Source organism: Ambystoma mexicanum, chromosome 4p, assembly GCF_040938575.1.
Source record: "Ambystoma mexicanum isolate Mex_15411 chromosome 4p, UKY_AmexF1_1, whole genome shotgun sequence".
Classification (NCBI taxonomy): Eukaryota; Metazoa; Chordata; class Amphibia; order Caudata; family Ambystomatidae; genus Ambystoma; species Ambystoma mexicanum.
The window spans coordinates 964,447,257-964,461,004 of record NC_090927.1 but is presented as its reverse complement, the minus strand read 5'-3'; the positions used below and the strand labels follow the sequence as shown (position 1 = coordinate 964,461,004).

At 46.0% G+C, this 13,748-nt stretch overlaps 1 protein-coding gene across 5 annotated transcripts in view; it reads right to left on the bottom strand.

Annotated features, from left to right (window-relative positions):
• MCHR2 (melanin concentrating hormone receptor 2) overlaps positions 1–13,748 on the bottom strand; it is a 2,016,060-nt gene that overhangs the window by 1,318,988 nt on the left and 683,324 nt on the right. For 2 of the 5 annotated variants that reach the window (XM_069606534.1, XM_069606536.1), the window contains one exon: positions 120–307. The exons of the other annotated variants lie outside the window; for them this stretch is intronic. The gene's annotated coding sequence lies outside the window, so the exon portion shown is untranslated. The remainder of the gene's footprint in view (positions 1–119; positions 308–13,748) is intronic. 5 annotated transcript variants of the gene reach the window in all.

The window sequence follows — 13,748 nt, the reverse complement described above, 5'->3', positions numbered from 1 at the left end:
CACAAAGCGAGAAGAGTGAGATCGAACATAAGAGAAGCTTTACATATGTTTTGTAATTCTGTTAACATGTTCAATTAGATTTATAATCATAAAATGTACAGCAGTGTTGAAAGCCTTACCAATCTGTTAGAGTATTCCTCCACAATTTGTATTTACGGCTGATTTCCTTAGTGTTAAATCAATATTTTCTGTAATTAGAAGATGAGTCTTCTTGAAAGACAATCTCAATTATTAGATCTTTTCTATGCTGAAACCTGATATGTTGTTCTTGTCATACCTGAAGGATATACATTGTATAATACAGGAACTGTTTTAAAAAAAAAAAGAAATATTAGGGTGTTAGCTTTGCCAGTATTAAATTGTTCCTCTTATGAGTGACGTGTTAATCTATTTTCAAAATAATCTGATGATAGAAATGAGTATTCAACATCAGTATTGTGCTGTCACATTGGTCAAACATTGTTGGGTTGTTAGTCAGAACCAAGCTTATCTTACTCATTAATTCTCTAAGTGTCCGAAATGCAGACTTGTATTGTTCAAGCGTGTTACCCATGCAGTATTCCGCGTGTCTGATCGTAGTTGTCATGTTTTCTGTGTTTTCTTATGCATGACACCCCTTTGCTGCCTTAATAATCTAACACACGTGCTAGTAGCACTGCGTGTGGAACAGGGGCTGTGAGGGGTACTCTCCACAGCATGAGAAAGCAGCTGCAGAGCATGAAAGCAACACAGCCCAGCAAAGAGACATTAACCATGCTACCCCCTCCTGTACGGGCCACGAGCCGAGGACAATCTGAGCCATTGCAAAGTTTGTACCAGGTTTCCATATCCATTGCATTCCAATCAGGCTACAATGGGAACCTAAAGTTAGACATTCTATTAATTTCTGGAACATCGATGACCCTAAGTTGGATCAGTACATGAAGTTTAGAAAGTGTCCCTAAAACCTCAGGTCCAACGATGTGCTGTTCTAGGAATGCACCTGCATATTACTCTAATTTTGGTTTGCAATAGTTGTCAAGTACCAACCAACCTCCTTCATTTAGTAGATATGTTCTGATACCTAAGCATTGCCCGTAGGCTGCTCACCATGAAGAGGGAAAATCAGACACACCACACACATCTAGAAATCTTCTTCCATGACATAATTTAAGGCACTGCTATGTCATACAATGAGGAATAATTTGATAGACACTAAACACATTATTCATGCCTCTGGGCTAAATCAGACACTGAGGAACAACTCTGCAGCGCACATCTCTTTTCTCCTGAATCAGGACATGGAATAGGGTTGGGAAAGGTAAGCCAAGGGGCAATAACTCACAGACCCCACTCCTTTGTTGTGCCTCTGTGCTTAGTCAGGCAGTGAGGAAAAGTACTCTGCTCAGATTGCTGAGCTCTTGGTTGAGTGTGACAAGGCTACAAAAGTATATTCAGACTGAATGAATGCGGTGCAGTAAGGAAACATCACGCAAGGCTTGTGTCATCGGCACACATGTGCAAACATCACCTATAACATTATCTTGCCCCCCAGCTAAAATTTCTGACTTCTGCCCTGCAGGATTACAAGGGTGCATAGAGGCTAAAGTGCTTACTCAGCACTTACATTTGTGCAAACCAAGAGCGGGCCCAATACTAAAGATAAAACAGGCACAGTTAATATGGTAACATGGGTCGAGGGAAGGCAATACCTTCCAGAGGGCAACAGTCCAAAATGAAAGGGACACCCAATCAAGTTTCTATAAAATATATATACTTTAATTAAACACACCATATCCAAGATAACTATGTACAAAACACTACAAACCCCCACCTCTGTAGAAATAACACTGAGTAATGCAACGATAGCAAAAAGCTAAACTCTGAGAAATGAATTGGTGTTGAAAAGCAAGTAAAAACCTCAATGTTCTTAAAGGGATATGTTCCTTTAGCAAAAAGAGATTAAAGTGACCCAACCATCTCTAGGGCACAAAAATGGACAGGAGAAGCCAGTTCTGAGCCAATTATACCTTGTTGCAGTTCTTGGCAGGCTTTGAGCTGTTGTGCGAGCAGTTTGAGCCAAGTTCGCTTCTGTAGAGTCATGTGGCTCCAAGCAATGAGTTGGTGGTGAGTTGGTTCGAATGCAGTAGCTCCGAGCACTTAAAAGGCAGCTTCGGGCGATGCAAGTCGGGGTGTTCACTAGGATCTGTTCGGGGTTGAGCCGGTTCGAGACATGTAGTAAATGCTGGGTAGGGTCAATGAGTGACACTCCAGCGGTTCACGTTGATAGTCATTGATGGTTCTAAGCTGTAATAATCATGCTCTGGTGAGTGGTTCAACGAAGCGGCATATCAAGGTCAATCTGGGTCCAGTTGTTTGTTGACTGCTGGATCAAGTTGCTAAGGGACACTCCAGTAATTCGAGTCAGTGTCTGGGGATGAGCAGCTGATTTGAACAGAGCAGGTGATGGGCTCTGGTATGTATGAAGTGACGTAAAGTTGGTTCGAAGATGCAGGCATGCTGTTTCGAAGGGTTTGGTCGAGTGTCAAAGGCAGCATCCACAGGTCCTGTTGTTTCAGTGGGTCAAACCTGGTTCAAAGGCAGTTTGATCGTTTTGAGGTGGTGAAAACAGGGATCCTGGCTCTCTTGGCTATCAGGATACTGTGAATCCCAATCCAGGGTCTCAGGGCAATGATATTTCATTCTTCCCAGTCTCCCAAACATGGGGGAGGCTGGCACACACCTGCAGGTGTCCTTCAGTATGGTGAATTGCTAGGTACCAGTGTGGCTGGCAGAAAGGCAGTTTTTGCTCCAGTAGAAGGTCAACCCCCCTCCCCATGGTTAGGGTCCAATTAATTCTTCCTCAGATGTTTGATCCAAAGTGATTCAAAGAAGGAGTGGGAGACCCCTTCTTTTAAAGTCAAGAGTTCACAGGTGATTGGACAAAAGCTAGCCTGCTTAGGGGTCCAATTCCTGTTCTTGAAACAAGAGATCTTCACCTTGTGCCATCACACCCAAAGGGCAGTGTGCTAAAGGAGGTGGAAGGGAACAGGGAGGAAGGATAGAGAAAGAGAGAAAAAAGATGGTGGAATCTCCCGCCAGCTGGTCTGAGGTCCCCATGTCTACACTACCTCCGCCCCCCTCTCTTGTTAATAGCATCAACGTGCCTTTAGGTATACAGCACCTTGGTGAGAGGTGAGTCCTTTTTGTGAAGGGTGTGCTTTTTGATTCCTGTCCGCAGAGCAGCTTCCTGTTGAGTGGCTGTCTTGCTAGAAAGGGAGTTACCTACCCTCACAAATGATCAAAGATAGGCGACCCCCTGGGCAACAGTCTTGGTGGGTGTAATTCTTTAAAAAAAATATTTTTCACTTTATTAAGTGCATTTGGTTACATCTGTACCTTTTACACTGTTAATAAAAACACAACACCGTTTTCCCCATTAAAACCATCAATAAAATACATTTCATGCAATTACATGGCAGTTGTGCTCAATAAAAGGCATGCTGTTAGGATAAAAGTTCTAGCAAAAAAGAAATATACATTCTGTTACCCACACACCCATCCCTTACCTAAACACTCTACATAACATTACCCACATTTCAAGCGTTTACATTTATACCTTTAGTTTTCAATGGATACTTTTCTAACCACCAGTTGCCATACATGATAGGCTGCCGCTGTGATTACTAATGACTCATGCCCCAGATATGATCCCCCCTATAGATGGAGAAATTATTGTACGCTCTGTTATGCTCTAAAGTGATAGCTGGGCACTGTCCCAATATATGTCTTGGTGTCTCCACCCACCTATGGCAAAGTCTGCACTATCTCCCATGCGAACCCCCATCCATGCCCCGTGATATCCCAAACAGGGTGCAGAGTCGCAGCGCAACTATGAACCTTACCAGTGCCAGTGAATGGAACTTTGTCAAATACGACCTTGGTCTGCCCAGGACAAAACTCTGTTGTGAAAAAGCGCCAAACCTAGAGAGTTTGGCCAAGTAAGCCAGGGCCTTCCCTGCATCATGGTGATTTGTTTTCACTTCTATTTTTGCTCAATTAAACTCTGTAAGGGATTTCAATCAGGCACTCATCCAGGTCTCGCCTAGCATGTAGCGCGCAATGAAACCCTTATTTATTTTTGTCTATAAGTTCACTATTCTGAATGATATACCACTCATATCAGGCTAGTTTGTAAAGGTAGAGATTTATTTATTTATTTATTTATTATTTAAATCACACATAAGTTTACTATATATATATATGTATGTACGGGGCAGCAAAGGGTGACAATACAATTAAAAAATAAGCAAAGCAACTGAATTCACTTATATACTAATGCAGAATAGAAACACAAGAAAAAGAACAGTTTTGCTTTGTGCACAGATGGTGTTTAGGTTAATATCTCCCCTGCAAAGTTTTGTTTAAATACAAATGAGCAATCCTACATCAATGTGAGTAATCAGCAGGTATTCTGGAATGAAGGACAAGGTCTAAAGTTTATAGGCAATCTTCCCTCCCTAAACAAGAGAGAAAACGGTTTTTGGAAATGGACTCTTTTAAAAATGACAGGTGCAAAATGGCTTTGTGAAATAGTGCAAAATGGTCAAAAATGCTTAAATAGAGAAGAATTCTAAAGAAAGCAACTCAAAACAAGTCCTAACACACATGAGCTATAATATAAAGCACAATACACACTTCAGATCAGGATGAGATGGAAGAAGCACTTTGAAATGGGCAAAAGACACATGTAAACTTTTGAACTTTGCAAATTTGCGGCAAACTTTTACTATGCGATATCAAAGAGTTACCAGTGAGAGTTGAAATTTCATTTCTATCTTTAAAACTGAAGAAGTTTTAGAGGTTTTAGTGAGAGCCATTTTTGCAAAATAGGCGTGAAAATGAAAACAGGAATTTCGATTTTAAAAATGACAGATGGGTTTCTAATGCTATATTAATAACTATGGAAAAGAAAATGCCAAACAGGAATCACGGCCGCTCATAACTCTTCATGTGTGATACTCTAGTTTCCGTTCTGTATGGGAATTACTTTAATTAATCAAAATCACTAAGCAGTTATAGTTTTGTAACACAGATGAGAGAAAATTCAGCGCAAGAAGGATTCTAACAATGATAGGGTTCTGAAATTAAAGATGGGATGGGTTGAGATTGGGACAACACAATGCAGATACACTATGGGTCACTGTTCTTCCTATTATACTTACAGTCCTTTTAAATGAAATTGGACCATCCGGTTCTGGTCATAGGGCCGTATCAGGTCTACCGGAAGCAAGGCACCTCTGGAGGGATTGGATCAGCAGCGTGGTTCTTGTCAATTTTGGACTGCGCCTCAGGCTGGGTTAGGATGGGCCCTTCTGGTTACTGGACACGGTAGATAGCAGGATTCAAGTTTCAGCGGGCAAGCCTTAATGGTAGCAAGCCAAGCTGAATCAGAATTATTCTTTTAAGTTCTGTATGTTTGCAATTCGGTCAAGCTAGCAAGAGTTCTGCAATGCTAAAGTCTGGAGTCTGCAAAGAAATCTGGATCTTTAAAGAATTCTGGAGTCAGCTACAAGATGAAGAGTTCTGGAATATTTTGTTGCGCGGACATCTGGGTGGGTTCTGGAAGCAGTGTGCTCTGGAAGGAGTCTCTCTATGTGTAGTGGAACTCCTATATTTATACATTACAAAGTTTATGGCATGGGCAGAACTTCAAGAAGCAAATGTGAGCGGGCACCACGGGGGTTTAAACTGTTTGGTATCCTTAAAGGTCTCTGATGAGATGAGTCTTTTTTTATTAAAAATTAGATCCTATGTACAGGAGCTGGCTGAAAAAAGGCCTGGAGACACCCAAGCCCAAAAACAGTAAAAGCAAAAGGCTAGGTAAAACACCCAATCATACATCCGCTCTCTGGAATCCCAAACCGGGTTTTATGTTAGTTGTAATTTACTGTATGCAATTCGTGTGAACAATACAGCTGCTTCATGGAAAAATTCAAAAATTCAAAGTCGTGATAGTTTTTCAATGTTGATTTTATCCATCAAACCAAGGTTTTTTAATGAAAAAAGTAACAAGTAATCACTAATAGTATTCTTAGTGAGGAAGAGTTTGCCACAAGTCACTTTATCCATAGACTTATATTGTGCCACTGCATTTCGGAATAAAACAATTCCTTCATCAGGGCAAGTCTGATCTAGGTGAATGAATAGTGGCGAATTCTGTGCTTCAAAAACCGCACTGCTGCACCGGGCTTGGCGAGCAGTAACGTTTGTAGAAAACGGAGCGGACTGCTCTGCTCCGTTTTCTACAAACGTTACTGCTCGCCGAGCCCGAGCTACAATAAGACATTTTCATAACTTTGGTTCCATATGTAGTAAGAACTCCTACCAAATCTTCAACTGTCTAGCATGAGTTCAGATTTATAAGTTTGTATTTTTCACTTGTCTACTTATTTTGGCTGTCATGTTAAATGTCATAAAGTTCTGAGGCAAAAACAAGTAAATTCCATTCAAAATCCAGTCAAGGTTTTTTTTTTCCTTACTTCCCAAGTGAGCAAAATGGTCAGTCCTTTGAGGTTCACTGAGAAACCTCCTCCACATCCTGCCCCTCCTTTAGGAGGCCGGGTGTCCAAGCCTTCCATTGTCCTTGGGTCAGCCAGGAGATGAATGTCTGAAGCTTTCTTTGTTGTCATTATGCGGGAACCATTAGCATAACTTAAGCCTTCCTGTAGTAACTGAGTGTTAAGCTGAAATGTGAATCTTCCCAGGCTGGGCTGTCAGATCAGAATTAACCAGTTGATTAGCTCCAGACAGAGTTCCTATACATTAAAGTCTTTTCAGTTCACATATAACATACAAGCACAGTTTATAAGGGATTTGGACACTTTAAAAGAATTAGCCCTTCACAAACATAGACAATTTTTTGTCATTTTAATCAGGAAACAGAAACACTTTTAAACTGGGTTTGACAGCTAAGTTTCTGATGCAGCGGTCAGTCAGTGAGGCCTGGATTCCTTTGACGCCTGGAGAACCCATGATTTCAGCACACTTTCCTTTCAATATTTCACTGGGAAAATGACTGAATTTAGTGCCAAAACAGCACTTTGAAGGTTGCCATTGATTAGGAGGCTGTATTTAAGGGAATTTTTGGATTTTAGCCCACTTCTGTGGCATTGATTCATGTGACCGGTGACAGATGACAGGTGACAGCAGTGATTCCTGTTTTTACACCACTTTGCCTGTGTGTGTCAAGGTGTGCAGCTCTTTTGTGGTTTGTGAACCATGCACAGTTTTGCAGATCTGGCGCGCACGGGGTTATTTCCTCATTTTTTGACAGTTTTCTTTCCCCATTGGCAAAGGGGTGCAGTGTGGCGCATTGGTGTGGATAAAAATATTCCACAACTCTAGCCATGATTCTGGCAATCTAGGAACACCAATCTCCACCAAATGAAGGATCACTGTTGACTCCAGGGTCCTGCACCATACTCTTGGATAATCTGGTGGAATGGCATGGCGCCTACCCAGGGTGTAATACACATGGCCCTTCTACAGCTGAGCTGGACTCATAGAGGTCGCACAAGTGTGATATCACTTTAATAATTATGAGAGATATTGGCCCTCATTACTAGTCCGGTGGTAACCGAGGTGGTAAAACCGCCTGGTTACCGCCGGACTCGTATCACCATTCCACCTCCGTGATTCCTGGAATTACCGGGGCATTACAACCCCGGTTTTCCGAGAATCACAGAGGCGGAATGGTGTTGATCCCCATTCCCATTGAGTCCTGTGGGACTCAATAGGAATGGGGATCATGGAAACACCGGCAGCATCTCGTAATGCTGCCGGTGTTTCCTCGTCCGCCTGCAGGCGGGCAGTGTTAAACCCGCCAGGTCAAACCTGGCGGGAACATCACCTCCCGCCTGCAGGAGTCGGGATCAGGCGGTCCGGAAACAACGGTGGCGGCGGGTTTAGCGCCACCGTTATTTCCGGAATGCCTGATTTGTAATGAGGCCCATTAGCCACCATACCTTAAACTGTACATTTAAGACATACATGAGTTTAAGATGTACCTTTGGCCATTAAATTGTAACCTGCTAACCCAGTGACTGTTCCATACCGCTGAACTTGCATACATCTCATGTAACTTTGGCCATTACATTGTAACCTGATAGCCCAGTGACTATTCCATACCGCTGTACTTGCATACGTCTCCCTCTGCCTCCTCTTTCTACTCACCCATGGCACTATCTGTTTCTCCTATCTACTTCAACTGCTTCTCTATCAACTATCATTCCGTTCTCACTAAGTCTGGTAAGTAGAAGTTTAAAAAGGATATCCTGGCCTCCAATCCAGGTCTTCCCATCGCTGATACCTATTCCAGCGCCTCTTCCAGACAGATCCTCATCAACATCCTCTTTGTCGTTCCTGCTCCAGATCTATGGACCCCTCATATGACTCTGTGCTCTGTCCTGTCTCCTCCTCTCCCATTAATGGTGGCACCCGCTGGGAAGTCCTCATGGATTCCTTCATCTCCTCCAGAGTCATCATTAATGTCCACCTAAATAGCACTGTCATGGTCCAAGGCCCTCAGGCCAATCTCCTCCTCTTCGATAGGCGGTTACCTCGCCTCATCAACTTCCTTTCATCTCCAGCTGTCCCCTCCTATCCTCCCGTGGCTACCTTGCCCTCTCTTCAATCCTCCTCTGTCCCACCTCAGGCTCCCTCCACACCTCTGCAGGGCATATCTCTCATTTGTACCCCTCCCAGGAAGGTATTTAAGGCTGGCAACCTTCTTCATCTTGCCACCCTCAACTCTCGCTCTTCTGTCAAACACTCCTGTGACATCTGCCACCTCTTAGAAGAGCTTGACCAGGATGTCTTGGTATTACCGAGACATGGTTCACAGCTAGCTCTGTCACAAACTTTGACACTCTCCTCCCAAGGGCTTCAAGATCCTCTCCGGACTCAAATCCACCCGGTCCCTAGGGGGCATAGCCCTGATCTTTCCTGAGTGGATTCCCGCCTCTATCATCCCCATTTAGATGTACTCCTCTTTCAAATGCCTTGTCTGCAGGCACTCTCTCTATCCTAGCCACTCTCTTACTGTTGCTACTCTCTATCGGCCCACTGGTCAAATCACCTCCTTTCTCTCTGAGTGGGCTGACCTTTCCTCCTCCCTTCTGGCCTGAACCACTCAACTCCTCCTTCTTTGTGACCTCAATATCCATCACGATTATCCCTGTTCCTCATCTGTGCTCTTTCGCGATATATGCAATTCCCTCTCTATCCTCCCATCTAGCCCAACTCACTCGGCAGGTCACACACTTGACATCTTCATCTCTTCTGGCCTCCCCCTCTCTATTCCTCTAACCACACCTCTCTCCTGGAGCGATCACTGCTTCCTCTCCTCTCATCTCTCCCTCTCTTCCCCCCAAGTCAAGCCTACCTGAAGATTGCCACCTACCTTCTCGGACATCCGGCTCATGAAGTGTGTGTCATTGAGGCTTTCGCTGCCACCTTCTCTCCACCCCCTCCACCCTCCGCTGACTCAGCCCTGACACAGCCCTGTCCCTGCTCCAATCGTCTATTTCTGCTACTCTTGACGCTCTTGCCCCTGTCATGAGGATCCGCCTGAAGTTCAAAGCACAGTGCAATCCTTGGTATGACTCCAACCTAGCTTAAACTTAAGTGTAGGGTGGCTGAGAGGAAATGGAGGGCTTCTTGTTTTTCATCTAACAAACTGGCCTGTCACCTTCTCCAAAGACAATACCGACTCCCTGTCCGCAGCAAGAAAAGAGTCTACATTCAAGCCTGTGTCTCTACGGTATCTAACAACTTGGCCAAACTCTTTAAAATCTGCAAGGAGATGGCCAACCCTGCTGCAGCCTCTACCTCTCCTGTCGCCACCCAGGCCCTTTGCAATGCCCTTGCCTCTCACTTTATCTCTAAAACCCAGGACATCCTCTCCACCCTCTCCTGCTCTCCCCCTCCTATCTTCATTTCTCTTTCTCCTTGCTGACCCTCCTTCTGCTACCCCCACCCTGTTTCGAATCCTTTCCTCTTTTCTCCCCTGATGAGGTTGCTAGACAAGTCCGATCTATGAAAACCTCATCAGAACAGGTTCATCCCTGTTCCTCTAAAACCATCAAGGATCACATTAATACCCTCGCTACAGCCCTTGCCAATTTCTGCAACCTCGCCTTTGCCTCATGATCCTTCCCCTCCCCTCTGAAGAACTCCCTTCTGCATCCTCTCCTTAAGAAACCCACAACTGATCTTTCTTGTCCGGCTAACTACTGCCCAATCTCTGTTACTCCCTTTTTGGGTAAACTCCTGGAAAAGCTGGCCATCTCTCAGGTTAACCTTCATTCCAGTTCTGTTAGCTCTCTCCATGACCACCAATCTGTCTTCAGAGCTGCCAGAAGCACAGAAACAGCTTTCCTGAACATCTGTGAAAACCTGCTCTCCAACCTTGACTCCAACATTCCCTCTGTCGTCATCCTAATTGATCTCTCTCCTGCCTTTGACAAGGTCAACCATTTCACCCTGCTCAACCATCTCTGTGACAACCTGGGTATCACTGATCAGGCTCTGGCTTGGCTGATCTCTTTTCTCTCTGATCGACCCTCCCAGGTCCAATTTGGGTCCTTCCTATCATCTATCTCCCTCTCTACCGGTAGTGTTCCCCAGGGGTCTAACCTCTCGCCCTGGCTTTTCAACCAATACCTGGCAACTCTTTCTCGCTGCATTGCCATTTTTTGCTCAAATTTCCAGTGCTATGCTGACGACACTCAGCTCATTTTCAGGCTTCCCTCTGCCACCTCCTCTCCTTCTCTCATCTCTGATTGCTTAACTGCCATTCAAGATTGATGTGCCACCAACTATCATTGTCTAAATGCCAACAAGACTGAGATCCTCCTCATCGGTACACCTTCACCATCCTTTCCCCTCACTCTCTGGCCAGCCTTCCTTGGCCCTCCACCTACCCCTACCTGCAAGAACCTCAGGGTCATCTTCAACTCCACACTTTCCTTCTCCTGCGACATCTCTGACGTTTCTAAAAAGTAAAACTTTCAACTTCACCTCCTCAGAGGTACTCTGCCTTTCCTCTCCTTCCCCCAGAAGCTCACTGATTCCCAAGCTCTGGTTCTCTCCAGGTTGGACTACTGTAACAGCCTCTTTCTAAAACAACCTGCCTCCACACTCCGCCCTTTACAACTAATCCAGAACAGGACTGCAAGACTTGTCCTTGGTCTCAAGCCCTGGGATTGTATCTCTGCAGCTCTGAAATCTCTTCATTAGCTCCCTTTGGATGCAAGGATTACATTTAAAACCCTCTGCAATGTCCACAAGGCTTTCTGGAGCCTGGGTCCAAAATACCTTCAACTATCCCTCTGTAAATACCTCCCCTCTCAAGCTCTTCGCTCCTTTACCTCTAACTCCCTCAGGGTCAGTCATTTTTAAAGAAATGAGCTGTTGTTAGATTTCTGTCCTCAGCTGGTTCCTCCATTTGGACCAGTCTCCCTGCCACTCTGAAACTTGAGGAGAACCATCTCTGGTTCCGGAAGCACCTCAAGACCGTCCTCTTTGCTTCTGCTTTTGCCCGCCTTCTCCCCTGCTGATCTGTTTTCTCTCTCGGCACTGTGCATCTGGTCACCCTCTGTCCCTAGGCCCAGGTACCTGCTCACCCTGCCACCCTCCTGCACTGCCTCCGGGCCACCCGTTGCACTGAGGTCTGTATATGTACCCATACAGTCTCCCACCCCTGCTTTTCTTCTGCACTTATTCAGATATACCCTGTCGGCTTAACCCCAGCACTTGCCCCTTGTTGGCTGCACTACCACCGGCTTTTACTACACTACAGCTGTCAACAAGGCACCTGTGACCCTTGAACCTGCTATGTCCCACTAGGGAGCAGGTGCTGCAGATCAGGGTACGGATCCAGCAGGGCACAGGTGTGCACCAGGCATTTCGAATGGAGTTTAGGAAAGTGGGATATGATTACCAGACTACCATTTCCAAGATGGAATCACCCGTATCATATTATGAATTAATACAAAATTAAAAGGCTGGGGCTTCTACACCCTGGCAAGAGAGTAGCTCCTCACAATTGCATCCATTAGTTATAATTGCCAGAATTCGCGAAGACAACACATTGGGCCTCATTACGACCCAGGCGGTAAGTTACCGCCTGGGCCGTGACTTTACCACCATGGCGTAAACTACGTTTACGCCATGGTGGTTGGCGGACTTACCGCCCCATTCCGACCTTGGCGGGGCGGTAAGTCCCAAATCCCCATTTACCCTTCCCCATTCCCATTTTTGCCCCATAGGGCATAATGGGAGTGGGGAAGGCGTTAATTACGCCACCGTAAATTACGGTGGCGTAATTAACTCCATGGGCCCTCATTACGACCCTGGCGGAAAGTGACTGACCGGACCGCCACAGCGTAAATAGCGTTTCCGCCATTGCACGAATGAGCAAAGTGCGGCCCATTCCGACCCATCGGGCACGAGCACCACGGCATGGCGGAAGTGCAAAGTCTGCGATGGCGGAAATGACCCCAAAACGGCCCACACCGCCGCCGTACGGCGCCCTAGGTGCAATACCGCCACCCATCACAGCGGACACCGCAGTGTGCGCCAACCGGAAAGTACGGTGACCGTAAATATACGGAAACGGAAGCAAAAACATGGACCGGGAACGGGAAACATCCCGCCGTACACCTATAAAACCACAAAAACCACACAACCACTAAAAACACTACCCCGAGACACACCCCAACCCGTCATCCACCCTAGCGAAACCAAGAAAAATGGGAAAAGTAGCGAAGAAAGCGTGCGACCGCAAGCGGCAGGTCCACTTCTCCCGTGAGGAACTCACCGTGCTAACAGAGACCCTCCAGGAGAATGCTGCCGTCGTCTTCTCCACGCAAATGACCAGGACGGCACTTGCGAACAAGAAGGCCATATGGGCTCTGGTGGCACAGCGGGTAAGTGCGGTGGGGACCGCACCCCGCAACCCACAGCAATGCAGAAAGCGATGGGACGACTTGCGGATACGCGTCCGCAGCATACTCTCTGCCAACCGCAACATTGCCACAGCCACCGGGGGAGGTCCTGAATCACCCATCAAGGTGACCCCCTGGGAAGAAATCTGTGCCTCCACCATCGGAATGGAGAGCATAGAGGGAGTCGGAGGGATGGAGAAAGGAGTGCAGACATCCGAAGATTCAGGTAGGTGGGCCAGATAAAACAATGCTAAATCCACAATGTCCAATCATGTGAACTACCATGTGTCCACATAGTGCAACAGAAACACATTCCCAGGAGAACGTCCACACACATCGCCCTGATAGCGCACTTTAAAACTCACAATAAATACATAAATAATTAAAAACCCCTAAAACAACCACTACACGTGCAGCAGGCACACCCTAACTGCAGGCTGCCAAACAACTGCACCCTCACTCCACACACAAATGAAAGCACCTCCAAGGCCCCGACCCAAATCACCCTCAGGTACCACCCCAATGCATGTGATACAATGCCATTCCAATACCCACAGACCCATTAATAACCCTCGCCCTCCTTTACTCCACCACAGGGTCCGATCCAAACGACGAGCATCAGGACACCCCTACCAGCACACCTGCAAAGAGGGCCAAGACCAACGGCCAGAGACCCTCCACCTCAGCTGCACGCATCAAGACACGGCAGCAGCACAAATCAGGTGGCAGCACAGAGGAGGGTACATCAACAGGCACCCC